The sequence below is a fragment of the Felis catus genome, chromosome B2 (genome assembly GCF_018350175.1).
Source record: "Felis catus isolate Fca126 chromosome B2, F.catus_Fca126_mat1.0, whole genome shotgun sequence".
In the NCBI taxonomy this organism is placed as follows: Eukaryota; Metazoa; Chordata; class Mammalia; order Carnivora; family Felidae; genus Felis; species Felis catus.
In genome coordinates, this window is record NC_058372.1 from 118,749,634 (window position 1) to 118,764,861 (window position 15,228).

Sequence of the window (15,228 nt, forward strand, 5' to 3'; positions counted from 1 at the left end):
AAACACTTCTTTCAAAATGACCCACATCTTGAAAAGAAAAAGCACATATTAGTTCAGACAAGATTTTGGGGTAGGAGAGAACTTATCTCAGAAACCTCATTTGGGAATGATGAATTTTAATATTCTCCGCCTCAATAACAATAGTTGCTTAGTATATGCTATCAAACTAGTTGCAGACTAAAGGGGAGGACCAATCTAAATAATAAGCTTTAGTACTAAGTGTATTTACAAGCACCAGGACATGTGTGTAGAAAGTTGAAGTCAAAATTAGTTCACCAAAAAAAAGATATGTTTTATACAATTACTATGTTAGGAATACTCAGAATGTCATTTTTTTTGACACAAATATGACTTTTGAAAGCCTTGCTACTCCAAAAAATATGTTAATTTTAAAAGACATCTGATTACCTAATTATTTAAATGTCTAAGTTGAGATTTACAAAAAATATATTTAGCTAACTAGTATTTACTCAGCTAAAAACATGACAACAAGATATCCTTCCTGCTACTAAGCTTTTATTCATCCTTTTCCAAGCTTTCTTCATTTTCAGTCCCTTCTACATTTTAATATTTTACTTTATGCATACAAAAGATTATATGTAAATATGAATAATTTATGAAGCATATTTTCAAAGGAATGCCTGTGAACCCATCCCCTCCTTAAGAATGAGAAAAATACCAATACCTTTTTATTCTTTACTTATTCATATCCTGTTTCTTGCCCAGTGATGACCTCTATGCTGAATTTTTCATTAATCACTCTTTAAAAAATTAACTTTTCTGTGTAGCCATGTGAATTGAAATATTATTTAGTTCCTTTTTTTGAACTTTATAAAAATGATTTCATAATGTATATATCTAGTCTTTTTCTACTTGGTACGGTTTCTAAGATAATACATATTATTGTCTGGTGATAGGTCATTCTTTTCATTGTTGTGTAATATGAACTTTGAGAATGTATCAAAATTTGTCTAGTCTTTTTTTTTTAAATATGGAACGCTTTCTTGCACAGGGTCCATGCTGATCTTCTCTGTATCGTTCCAATTTTAGTATGTGTGCTGTTGAAGCAAGCACAAAATTTGTCTACTCTTTTGTAAGTGGACATTTGGTTTCCCTGGGGTTTTTTTTATGTTATTGTGAAACATGCTTCCCTGAACATTCTAGTACTCCTGATGCACAAAGAGATTTTTGAGGTTGTATGTATATTGTGTATATCTTGGAATGGAATAGCAAATGATTAACTTTTCAAGAGTATCAAGTTATTTGCTGGGGTACAATTTTATCTTCCCATTAGCACTGTATACACATTCCCATCGATCCACATGTTGGTTTTGTTAGTTGTCCTAATTTTTGTTAAAAATAGATATAATATTGTTATCTTAATTTGAAGCTACTTGACTATTGCTATAGTTGATCACTTTTTATATGTTTATTGACCATTTGTGTTTCCCCCTCTGTGAAATGTTTGTTCATTCTTTTGCTCATTTTTCTTTTGGGTTATTCTTCTTAATATATTTCAGTTTTCATTTGAGGACTTTCTTACTTACTGATTTTTTTCCCCTAGGTACTTTCTAAACAGAGAATACGTCTAATCTTATATTAGGTAAGGGTTCTCTTGGTAAAGGCAGAGTAGCTCAGATCAGATCAACATTCCAGTGATAACAATTATATACATACCCACACAATATACATAATTTTATACATACATACAGGTGCATACACACACGTGTGTGTGTGAGTATATTTTTTCCAACTCTCTCAAGCTGCTGGAGGACAGAAAAAGGTAGGCAGAAACTGAAGAAGCATTGGTACTTGGAAACAGAGAATAGTGTTTGGTGAACTTCCCATATTTAATGCTTGTCACCTGAAGGCAGCTCTAGTCTGCACTGTATTCAGGGTTACTGTAGCAACTGGAGAGTGAGGGTGAAAATCCCAGAAAGGAGAGAGACACAGGAGAGCCCAAATTCTGCACGTTGGCTCTGTCCAATATCTGGTTGACCTCTGAGGTATGCATGTGTGGTAGGGAACAGCCATCTAAGATTGAAAGGATTGAACAGAGAGTTCAGCTGCTGACCACTGCAGGGCAAACAGAATTTGGAGTTTAAGTTGCCAAGGTATCTTCTTGCTAAAACAAGCAAAACATCACATCAGTATGCTCCAGAAATGTAACATATTCTCTACAAGACTCCTGTTGCAAAATAAAATGACTAAATACATGAGGAAAATAGGGAAGTGATACCCATACTGAAGAGCAAAGGTCACCAATAGAGAATTACTCTGAAAAATTGGAATTAGCAGATCGGATTTTAAAGCAGCTGTTACAACTATATAAAAATGTAAAGAAAAATATGATCGCAATAAGTCAGTAGTGAAAATTTCAACAGAGAAATAGAAACTCTAAAAAAGAACCAAATGGGAAATATAGAACTAAAAAAGACATTATCTGAAAGGAAAAAGAAACCCTACTGGATGGGTTTAAGAGCAAACTGAAGATGGCGGAAAGAACCAATGAACTTGAAGATAGATAATAGCAATTCTTCAATCTAAATAACAAAGAGGAAAAATATTTAAAATAAAAATGAATGAAGATGAAACTGTCAATTGTAGGACAATATCAGGTCTAACATGAATATGAGTAGAGTCTGAAAAGAGATCTAGAGAAAACAATGCAGAAAAAAGATTTGAGGAAACAATGACCTAAAACTTCCCAAATTTGATTAAAGATATATTTGGTATTGTTACCAAATCTTGTCAGTTCTATTGCCAGAAATCTCTGTGAATCCAGCCTCTCTTTTCCACCCTCCTACTGGCTTTCATCTGCAACAGCTTTCTGTCTTGTCACCTGGAGACTTGCTTCTCCCAATTTTAGTGTACCATCCACATTGTCTATCAAAAATTAATATTTTTCAAAATCAAAGCTGATAATGACATTATAAATAAGATAAAAGGTCCTTAGCATGACCTTTAGACTATGACCCAATCTTCACCTCCTGCCTCAGATCCCTCATACATCCGCCTTACAGGCTTCTGTTACACTGAGCTTCTCATTATTCCCTCACAAGACATGCCTACGTGCCATCTCACAGTGGTCCCTGAGTGCCCTTACCTTTCTTTCACTTCTCTGGGAGACTTCTATTATGTCTTCACTGAAGTCTTCTTCAATGATGCAGTGGTCTGTCCTCTGTGTTTCTATGGCATGTGATAAGCATCACTAACAGTGATGTTAGATCACAGACCTTGGGAAAAAGAGACTGTACTATATGCTTCTCTAGTGTGGGGACTCTTCCTCTTTGTATCTGATGTAGAAGGAGGCTCGTGGCTGACATAAAGTATGTGCCCAGTAAGTGCACGTTGAATAAATAGAATATCTGGTAGAAGTTGTATTATAAATATCAGCATGTATTAGAGTGGACCATGGGAAGCTTCTGATATTTGACAATTTCTGAGTATAAAAATAGCAATTTCCTGTAGGTCAACACACACACATACACACACACACACACGCACACGTGCACACAAGCTTATATCTGTTAACAAATTAAGGCAGTTGGAGTTGTATAGTCTACTTCTGTCTATTAATATTAATCAGGAAATTACTTCAAATTGTACCAAGATATCATTTGACCCAACCCACTACCTTTGGACGTGTGGCATATTCTTGGGTTACAGAAGACACTCAGAGAAATTATTTGCCCAGGGATTACAGAGCTATTAAGTGGTAGAGTGTGCTGATAAATGTCAAAGTAAGAGTTTAAAAGTACATATCTAGAAATTTCATTAACATATAAAATTTTTAAGTAAGTACCTGTTATCTATTCAGTGACAATAAGTGACCCATACCTACTTCTTTTCTAATTCAGTTTTTCTCAAAATATTTTTATGAAAAATCTTAAACATACAGGGAAGTTAAAAGAATTGTACAGTGAAAGAACAAATAGTCACTAGTTTTAATGAATAAAGCTATGAAAAACTAGTATGTCCATGTTGGCTGTAGACCCCTGAACTAGAAGACATGGTAATCTATTCTAAGGGGAGGAGTAGCAAGTACAGGTAAAATAAAATACAAAACTAAAAATAAAATCATGCTAATTCTTAACAGTATTCAAATGATGGGCTATAGTAGAGAGGATTAATTTGTGATATTTCTTTTTTTATCAGCATATATGTTTTCTTTTTTTAATTTTATATTTTATTTTTAAAAATTTATATCCAAATTAGTTAGCATATAGTGCAGCAATGATTTCAGGAGTAGATTCCTTAGTGCCCCTTACCCATTTAGCCCATCCCCCCTCCAGTAACCCTTAGTTTGTTCTCCGTATTTATGAGTCTCTTCTGTTTTGTCCCCCTCCCTGTTTTGATATTATTTTTGTTTCCCTTCCCTTATGTTCATCTGTTTTGTCTCTTAAAGTCCTCATATGAGTGAAATCGTATGATTTTTGTCTTTCTCTGACTAATTTCACTTAGCATAATACCCTCCAGTTCCATCCACATACTTGCAAATGGCAAGATTTCATTCTTTTTGATTGCCGACTAATACTCCATTGTATTTACATATCACATCTTCTTTATCCATTCATCCATCGATGGACATTTGGGCTCTTTCCATACTTTGGCTATTGTTGACAGTGCTGCTATAAACATGGGGGTGCATGTGTCCCTTCGAAACAGCACATCTGAATCCCTTGGATAAATGCCTAGCTGTGCAATTGCTGTGTCGTAAGGTAGTTCTATTTTTAGTTGTTTGAGGAACCTCCATACTGTTTTCCAGAGTGGATGCACCAGCTTGCATTCCCACCAACAATGCAAAAGAGATCCTCTTTCTCCGCATCCTCGCCAACATCTGTTGTTGCCTGAGTTGTTCATGTTAGCCATTCTGACAGGTGTCAGGTGGTATCTCATTGTGGTTTTGATTTGTATTTCCCTGATGATGAGTGATGTTGAGCATTTTTTCATGTGTCGGTTGGCCATCTGCATGTCTTCTTTGGAGAAGTGTCTATTCATGTCTTTTGCCCATTTCTTCACTGGATTATTTGTTTTTTGGGTGTTGAGTTGGGTAAGTTCTTTATAGATTTTGGATACTAACCCTTTATCTGATATGTTGTTTGCAAATATCTTCTCTCATTCTCTCGGTTGCCTTTTAGTTTTGCTGATTGTTTCCTTTGCTGTGCATAAGCTTTTTATTTTGATGAGGTCTCAGTAGTTCATTTTTGCTTTTGTTTCCCTTGCCTTTGGAGACGTGTTGAGTAAGAAGTTGCTGAGGCCAAGATCAAAGAGGTTTCTGCCTGCTTTCTCCTGGAGGATTTTGATGGCTTCCTGTCTTACATTTAGGTCTTTCATCCACTTTGAGTTTCTTTTTGTGTATGGTGTAAGAAAGTGGTCCAGGTTCATTCTTTTGCATGTCACTGTCCAGTTTTCCCAGCACCACTTGCTGAAGAGACTGTCTTTATTCCATTGGATATTCTTTCCTGCTTTGTCAAAGATTAGTTGGCCATACATTTGTGTGTCCATTTGTGGGTTCTCTATTCTGTTCCATTGATCTGAGTGTCTGTTCTCGTGCTAGTACCATACTGTCTTGATGATTACAGCTTTGTAGTATAGCTTGAAGTCTGGGATTGTGATGCCTCCTGCTTTGGTTTTCTTTTTCAAGATTGCTTTGGCTATTCGGGTCTTTTCTGGTTTCTAATTTGTGATATTTCTAATTAGTGTATCAATTGAGAACTTTCTGTAAAGTCACATGAATATAGATTTTATCACCTTAAAAAAATTTAAATGTTTATTTATTTTTGAGAAAGGGAGAGACAGAGTGCAAGCTGGGGAGGAGCAGAGAGAGAGAGAGGGAGACACAGAATCCGAATCAGGCTCCAGGCTCCAAGCTGTCTGCACAGAGCCTGACGTGGGGCTGGAACTCACGAACTGTGAGATCATGACCTGAGCTGAAGTTGGACGCTCAAACGACTGAGCCACCCAGGTGCCCCAGAGTTTATCGCTTTTTTAAAAAAGTTTGGATTTGAATTCAAAATATGAGCAAGTTTTTGTTCTAAATTGGTGCTGGACATTGGACTTCGTGCCATAATTTTATATGAGATAAAGATGAAGTCAACTCTTTGACTGTCTTTAAAGTCAACAATTTCCCAGCTCAGTAGTCCTGTATCATCCATGTAATGACAAAGTCCATAATTGTAGAATGACTTATTGGGGCTTCTTTTCCATTTCCCTGTGAAGGTAGCCCTTTTGGCCTATAATCATTTCCCAAATATTTGTTTAACTTCTAATGAGAACCATACTGGGGACATAGAAACAAGTGAAATAGGTAGAGACCCAATATTTATGATAGTTAGCACTTAGTAAGGTAAGAAGCCTTGAAACAAATAACTTTTACAAGTTACTAAACAAAGGATTTATTACAGTTGTGATAAATCCCATCAGCTGTCATTAGTAATCAGTGGAAATGTAAGCACATCCTAAGGATAGAGTTAAAATCTATTCCTGTAATACTCTCACCCGTATGTTGAATCTCTAACATGTTAAGATTTTGATTCTGAGCTGGCAATTAAAAACCAATAGTAAAACTTCACTGACTTTTTTTAGTTTAGAGAAAAATGTAGAGTTTTTGTTGTTCTTTTTAAGATTTTGTATTGAATGAAAGCATAAAGTAGAAATCAGCCAACATTTCTATTTATGTGCAGGTCAGTACTGGTCCTAACAGTCCCTTCTGGTGCATTTCTTTTGGCTAGTTCAGAACAAATAGCTTAACAACATCCACTCTTGCAGGTAAGCATCAATATCATGTGTTCTCCAGAGCCGTCCCACCTGTGTACTTGCATAAGCTTTTGAGAACTTTCCAGCTGAGTCTGAGCAATGAGAAATGGCCAGGGGGTGTACCTCCTGGTCGGGGGTGGGGGGGGGAGGAGGATTGAGGTAAACAGAGCTATAAAACAGGATGGGCTTGCCCTGAATTTCATCACTTAAGGTGAATTTCACTTCTAATTATAGCTTTCCTCCTTTTTGAGGCTTGACTCTTGGACAGTTTATCATGGGGAGGTCAGAAGTGTTGGGAGGTTCAGGCTGATTTTTTTCCAGGCAGTTGTGGAGTTTTGTGTCCCCACCTCCTAGAATCCTGAATGCTCATGGCTCTGTAAATCCTCAGTTAAGATATTAGGTCACTAGATCAGAGACAGCCATTATTCTCTTCAGGAATCAATAAGCCAACTATTATGGGTTGAATTGTGTTCCCCAAAAAGATATGTTGAAGTCCCAATCTCTGGAACCTGTGAATATGACTATATTTGGTAATAGAGCCTTTACAGGTATAATCAAGTTAAGATGGAGTCATAGTAGATTAGTGTGGGCCGTAATCTAATGGCTCGTATCTATATAGGAAGAGGGGCATTTGTACACACACACACACACACACACACACACACACACACACACAGGAGAGAAGGCCATGTAAAGGCAGAGGCAAAGATTGGAGTGACGTATCATAAGCCAAAGAACACCAAGGATTGCCAGCAATCGGCAGAAGTTAGAAGTGCTTAGGAAGGATTATTTCCCCAAAGCCTTCAAAAGAGTGTGGTACAGCCAATACTTTAATTTTGGAATTCTAGCCTCCAGAACTTTGAGAGAATAAACTGTTATGTTAACTCACCTAGTTTGTTACAGCAGTCCTAGGAAACTAGTACACCAAGCAGTAGAAAAAGATTCATCCGGCTTGATCTCATGAATGCTGAGATCATGACCCGAGCCGGAATCAAGAGTTGGATGCTCAATCAACTGAGCCACCCAGGCACCCCAAATCATCTGACTCTTAAGATGAAGACAGGAGACCTTTCTGTTTCCTCATCCCTCCAGATCTAAGCAGGAGCTCTCTGCCGGTGTCTAGAGCAGGTAGCATTTTAATCTTCTGCTACAATGCTTCCTGTGCAGATGCTCCCGAAGAAATCAGGCATCTCTCGTGGGACCTGAGCAGGCAGGCTCCAAAGGTTTCGTCCAGCCTGTTCTGAGTGTATCCAAAGGTCTCCTGAGGCTTTTTCTCTTCCAGGAGTTACAGTGTCCAAGTTGTCACTCAGCCTCCTCCCATTTGAGGCCTGTGCTCCAGCCTACCACACACTGACATAGTGCCTGACCTCAGAGAGCCTCCTATGTACCTCCAGCTCCTCTAGCTTGTCCTCTGCAGCCAGACCATTATCTCCTAGAATGTAAATTACTGACCAGGAAGGAAAAAAGTATTTTGGAGTAATGTAGTGTTGCACTTTTACACACACACACACACGCATGCACGCACGCACACACATGCATGTATGTAGACACGTATACGTATATTTTACTCCCTGTTCAAATACTTTTACTCACTCCCTGTTCCTTGGTGAATAAAATCTAAAATGAACTCTTAGCCTGGCATTTAAGATTAGTCACTACATTGCCTGACAACTCCCTTTATGTAATCTGTAATCTAGCTGAGCTCTCATACTGAACCACCTCCCATCTTTCAAAACCCAGATCAAATACTAACTCCCATGAGAAGATAATCTTTCCTCATTTCCACAGCCTATTTTGAGTGACCATAATGCGTTGTTTTTACCATTCTGATCACGTTACTCATTGTATTGTATGTTTTTGTACATTTGTCTGGCCCCTTTTGCCTGGCAGGAAGAAAGCTTGCTGCTCTTAAAAGTGAAATTAATAGTACAATACATTGTGAAAAGCGAAAGCACAGCAATTTTGAAATGTTTTCATATGTAGGAGGGTCTTCACTGGTGCTGTCATTGCTGCAGTAGCTAACACTTCCTGAGGGCTTATTCTGTGCCAAGCAGTGAGCTAAGCATGCTACATAAGTTATTTTAGGTTTTTTCCACGAATACATGCCAATTTCCTTGTTTATTTTTGTGTCCAGTGTAGCTCATGGCATGGTTGTAGATACTCAATAAGTATTTGCTGAAAGGTGCAACTAGGAGGAAAATGCATGTAGAACGTGAGACTTCTGAGCCCTTTCTCTTGATCTCGAGTGATGTATCATCTTTATGAAAATTATGGCTGAGTTGATCCATTTGGGAAACTACTGTAACCTAAATCTCTATCATGGAGTATATTCTAAACTAAAGGGGATTATGAATGATGCTGTGATAATGAAGAAAAATTCTGAATCACAATCCTAAAGTGTTCCCTATTATATATATCTGTGTGGGACACAGATGTAAAATAAATGCTGGATAATTTTAAACCATGGTCCTTATGATACATGCAGAAAAACATAATGAAGGCCATATTCAATATGCAGAGTGTCAACTGTTTTATATGTTTAGTCCTACCATTTCATGTATGACTTTCTGGAGAACTAACAAATGCAATTCTAAACTACAGCTATGAAGTTTTCCTGTAATAACTGAAATTGTATGTGTAGACATTCGTATCAAGAACTAAGCATGTGTACTTTTTAATAGCCTTTCTTTTCTATCACGTCCCAGCATCATGAACGTGGACACTGGTGACTATATAGAGCTTAACCCAACTCACAAGAGACCCTAAAAACCAAGCTGCCTTGTGGGCTTGGCATTAAATTCAGACGACTTTGAAAAGCAGTTCCAATCTTTTTTTTTTTTTTCTTCTTACTTTGTATTTCTTTCCGTAAGAAAGCTGGGTCTGACCTATTTTTAGGATTTGGCCCATGGAATTGAACTTGTTGGTTTTCATTTTACTGTTGTTGTTTTTCTTCTTTTAGGTAAAAAAAATACATAAATAAAAAATAAAGCATAGGAGTCCTGGCTGTCATGACTAGAAAAGCACTGAAGCTTTCTTCCTTTAATTATACACTTACAGGCATGGCAGTGTAGACACATGCTTTATGTTTCCTGGAAACTGCGGGTTTTTAGTTCCCCTAAATCCTTCTAACATTTCTCTTTAAATAACTCAGTGACTTCTAATGGCCCTTAAAAGAATGACATCATCCAAACACCTAAAATTAATCTACCTGAATATTAGTTCCCATTTTGTTTGTGGGTAGATTTTACCATCATGGCTTCTATTTTTTTCCACTGGTATTATTCTGTATCCTATCCTTTGTCCATCTCATAAAGCCCTCTCTCTTTAGCCAAAGAAGATTGACATAAACTCCTTTATCACTCCAAGATCCTAGTGCAAACTGGAGGGAAATCAATGAACTTGGAAATTGTTCCATCAGAACAAGATGGCCCTCTTCCCCTTTCCAGACTCTCCTGATTGATCCTCTTGTGAATTCTTGTTAGAGTGGGTGTTAGTGGAAATAAATAAAACACAATTTGTTATCAAGTGCTTCTATTACTCAAGTTACTGGATGTTAGCTGTGTAGCCATCAGGTTGTTTTCAAGTCCTGCAAGGCTTGAATGTTCCTGTATGTTCCATTGCCTTAGGCAGATAGACAATTTCAGTGCTGGAAATCAGGATTACAAATATAAGGAAAACATGATAGGCAATTAAAATGTTTAATCATCTAAAGTCTAGAAATTAGGGCAGATTGACCATCTCAGTAGATGGAAGGAGTACAAACTGAGTGCCCCAAAATTGCTGCCATCACTTTTGTTCCAGAGTTTGTTTTAGAGTTTTGTAGCACCCACTGAACTTTTCCCCTATCTTAACACATCTTTTTCGTATTTGAGAGTCTGGCCAGGATTGGAAACAGAGGTGTGAAAGAATTACAAGAGTGGCTGTTTTTGCACTACTTTTGGCTAGAAGTGAAATAAGCAGGAAATTCTAAAATGTCTTGAGAAAATTTGTCCTTTAGAAAACTTTAGCTTGATTGTTTTTTTTTTTAAGTTGAGAATTAGACATTTGGGTTAATATGCAAATAACAATGGTACTTACATAGGTAGCCACAGTAATCATAACTAATTTAATGTCTATACGATACTTTCTAGGGTTTTCAGTATTCTTTCGAATGCTTTTTCCTCCTCTGGCGGCTACCCACACCTTATCAGGCACAAGAATTTGGTGGTGTTACTTCCATTTTACGAATGAGAAAACTAAAACACAATGTTCATAACAAAGTTTATTTTATTGCTTTGCCTAGGCAGTACCTTTTACCTTGTAGGCGCTCATAAATACTTTTAAATTTCTCAGTCAAGGTTAAGTGCTTAGGTGTGTTACCAGTACCCACTAGGAATACAAATGCAACTCCTCACTTTATTAGTAATCTGAAAAAATATATATTAAATGTGTATATGCATGTTGCTGTGCTCAGTCTGTGCTCTCTAGAATCAATATATTCAACAAATTGTTCAGCTATTTCTGAATTTATAAGATAATTTAATGTTGATTTGAAAGTATAGAAACAATTAGACAAATCCCAATTCCTTAAAAAAAGATTACTTTATGATTACTATGAAGAAGGATTTGGATTTCAACATTTATAGGAGTGTTGTAGATGCCTATGAGATGTAGCAAGTAAGAGTAAACAAAAATGAATACATTTTTATTTAAGTTTAACCAAATAAAACTCATTAGCCTAAAACCTGACTTATAAAATCTCTCCCACATGTTCAATGTGATGAAGTTTCAAAGATATTAGTACTAAGTACTTGCGGTAATACTATGCTTGAATCAATTTGACAGTGCTATCAAAATATTTGAAGATCATTCTTTATGAATATTTGCATATGCCATGTATCCTTCACTTATTCACTTATTCATAAAGCATATTTATATGAAATCCACATGAAAATGCAGGAGTTTGTATGGATGTTTAATCTGTATTGTAATAAGCACGAATGTGCTTCAGAGCATCTAATGATTGTTGTTACGCTTGTTGGAAAGTAGAATATGGAGAGTAGAACATACAAGCATAGAGGATGTAGAAAGTATAGGTATAAAGAAGGTAGAATATTTAACTACAGAGAATGTAGTTCAAGGACACATAACTTAAGAAGTGATGTTTCTACTCTTCAGCTATCACAATATACAAAGGTTATATTACATATATATACTTTCTTTATAAGGAAGTTGTTAAGTTCAATATAGTATGCCTAGAGAGAGAGAGGTATGATGATCACAGTATTCAGTTTTCATGATCTATATATGAAAATTTTCAGAGAAATAGATTTCAACTTCATAGAAGAAAGAATCTTCCAATGAAAATAGTTGTTGGAAGCTTGATCGGGCTGCTTCAGGAGGCAGTAAATTTTCTTTCAATGGAAATGATCAGATAGGTGTTGTAGTGGGAATTCTAGCATTAGGTTTGACTAGATAATTTTGAAAGCCTCCATGATTCAGAATCTTACATTTGGAAACTTCAAACATTGTCTACTTCTACTCCTTTACTTTTCAGAGGAGAAAACTGAGCCCCAAGGTAAGAAATAGCTAATATGTTTTAGGGGGTTTGTTTAAGAGGAGTCTATCCTTTTGACTTTATTTAGAAACTAGTAAAATGTAACTGTATTCTCCATGAACTGTCTGCCTATGTACTGTTGGGAAAACTGGACACCTACTGAATATAAGAAGTCTTTCACCTCAGGTTAATAATCTGACAGATACAGCTCACAAAGAACAAGTTTTGTTCATGAATAATTGACAGTAATAATTTAAAAATTTTTTAATGTTTATTTATTTTTGAAGGAGACAGAGACAGAGCGTGAGCAGGGGAGGGGCAGGGAGAGAGGGAGACACAGAATCTGAAGCTGGCTCCAGGCCCTGAGCTGTCAGCACAGAGCCTGACCCGGGGCTCAAGCTCACAAGCTGTGAGATCATGACTAAGCCAAAGTCGGACGCTCAACTGACTGAGGCACCCAGGTGCCCCGACAGTAATAATTTTAAATTTCAACTTATTTTTTAAAATTCATGGACTTCTTTAGCCATTCGGATGGGTCTCATGGGCTTTATCGTGCAAGGATCTTCTAGAAGGAGTAAGAGAAAGGTCAGGATTACTTTGCAGATGAATACCAGGAGTTCTAAATTCACTTCCCTTTGTTACCAGTTATTCCCTTTATTATTAGTTATATGAGGCAAGATAAGCAAGATAAGATAAGCAAGATATCAGTTCCTAACTGCAGGGACAGCCATTCTAGTCCACAAAGACTAAGTATTCCCAGGATGACTGATAATTAGCCATTGCTCTGAACCTTCTGAATGCCATACCCACCCCCCCATCTTCCCACTACCTTGGATGGTCTCTCCCTGCACAGACACACATGCTTCTCAAAATTGCAGCAGCTAAAAGGTTAACATGTTCTCTTACTTAGTTGTTTGGAAACCAACAATTAATTTCTAGCTAAAATGATGTGCTGTTTGTTCAACAAACTTATTTCAGGCCACCAAAGGCAACCTCTGGAATCTCTTCCTTCATTGAGTCAGGTTATTTTGTAATGACCATAAAATAGAGGGAAAATAATTTCACCTCTGCCATACAGTTTAGGGAAATTATGAAAGCCTTTGTTAGGTCTTTAAAGTATGTCACTTCATTTAAAAGTGTTCTCAGAGCATTCATTAGATTAGTTCATAATTAGGTTATTTGGATCATGGAGGAGGTTTTTTTTTTTTAATGTTTTATTTATTTTTGAGAGAGAGAGAGAGAGACCGAGACAGAATACTAGCAGGGGAGGGGCAGAGAGAGAGAGAGAGAGAGAGAAAGAGAGAGAGAGAGAGAGATGCAGAATTTGAAGCCGGTTCCAGGCTCTGAGCTGTCAGCACAGAACCTGACACGGGGCTTGAACTTGTGAACCTTGAGATCATGACCTGAGTCAAAGTCAGACGCTCAACCATCTGAGCCACCCAGGTGCCCCAGGAGTTCTTTGTTTTTAATTTTCTGGCTGGTTGAAAGGATTAGATGAAATGAAATGAAATAATTTTTTTCTTTTAGAACCTTGGATCTTACATATATGAGGCACAGAAATAGTAAAACAGCTACCATTTCTGGAGTGCTTAGTGTGCACCAAGCATTGCTGTGTCCTTTACATATATCATCTCATATGATTTAGTTCTAATAACCCTATGATATATATCCTTTATCATTCCCATTTTACAGCTGAGGAGATTAGAGGTTCAGAGCAGTGAAATGACTTATATAAATAACATCAGCAACTCCTAAGCTGTAGAACTACGGATGTAAACCTTGATCTATGTAGTGCCATTGGAAGGTGTAAGGAATCAGAGGCTGAGTTCCATTTCTGTCTTCCAAGAACACCTAAACCTGGGTTCCTTCACAGGACTGTTCCCAGGATCCTCAGGCTGTAAACTCAGCCTTGGTCTAAGCCTTGGTCTCCGTTCAGCAGTCATCGAGCTAGGTAATAATGTGTCTAGAAACTTTAAGGCTGGAGTGTTTAGGAGCCACAGAACTGGATGATACCTGTATTGATGTGGGGAGGGGGGAACTTCCACAACTCAGAATTTCTCTCTGGTTAATTCCTTCATTTGTTAGTAGCTGGTCCTACATCATCTTCATTATCCCTTCAGTTTTCACTCCTTCATCATCCCATTTCTGTCTCACCTACCTTCGCCTACATCCTACATCCGAGATCTCTCTTGATCACCATAGGTATATATGTGACAATATTAAAAACACCATTCGAATTATGGAGGGATTGGAGGCTCCATATATTCTCCTTTTCTTCCTTCACAGGATTATCTCAGTGCTTTGGACATAATAGACACTTAAAAAAATATGTGTGGAAGGATTTATTTTATAGTTTTAAGAGGAAATATGTCATCGTGTAGTAGTGATATTCAGAGAAGTCTTTGGAAGATTTTTTTTTGTTCACTGAAGAAAGATTCAGAAATGCTTATTAGATTTATTACCTATACTTCTTAGATGCATTAGGAGTAAAAGGGGGCAGTTAAGCTTATACTTTATTTAAAGAATGAACAAAAGCTTTTATTCACTAAACAACTGCATTCCAAGTCATTTCAACTTCTATTTAAGAACTTGTTCCTTGGTTCTGGGAAGCCTTAGTTTACTTCTGTCATGCTGTGGTAGTCATTGAGTAAAACAGATGAAAGGCAGCTTTTCTTGATGCTGTGCAGTATATATATTTTACATGTACTCTTTCCAGATATATGGAGGCTATCAAAGGATATGCCGTTGATAGGACCATGTGCCAGTTACCCCTGGAGGACGCCATTTCTAGTAGTATTTTACCTGAGATAAGTAACAATGATTATTGTAATAAACTCCCAAATCTCAATCACTAAACATGTGATATAGAGTGGATCAGCGAGCAGCCTATTTTGTGGTCATTCAGTAATCCAGCCTTCATCCGTCATCTTAGG

General features: G+C 37.1%; 1 pseudogene; it reads right to left on the reverse strand.

The window, feature by feature from the left end:
• Positions 1-961: 961 nt before the first annotated feature.
• On the reverse strand, positions 962-1,074 carry LOC111560653 (annotated as a pseudogene).
• Between the last annotated feature and the right edge of the window lie 14,154 nt (positions 1,075-15,228).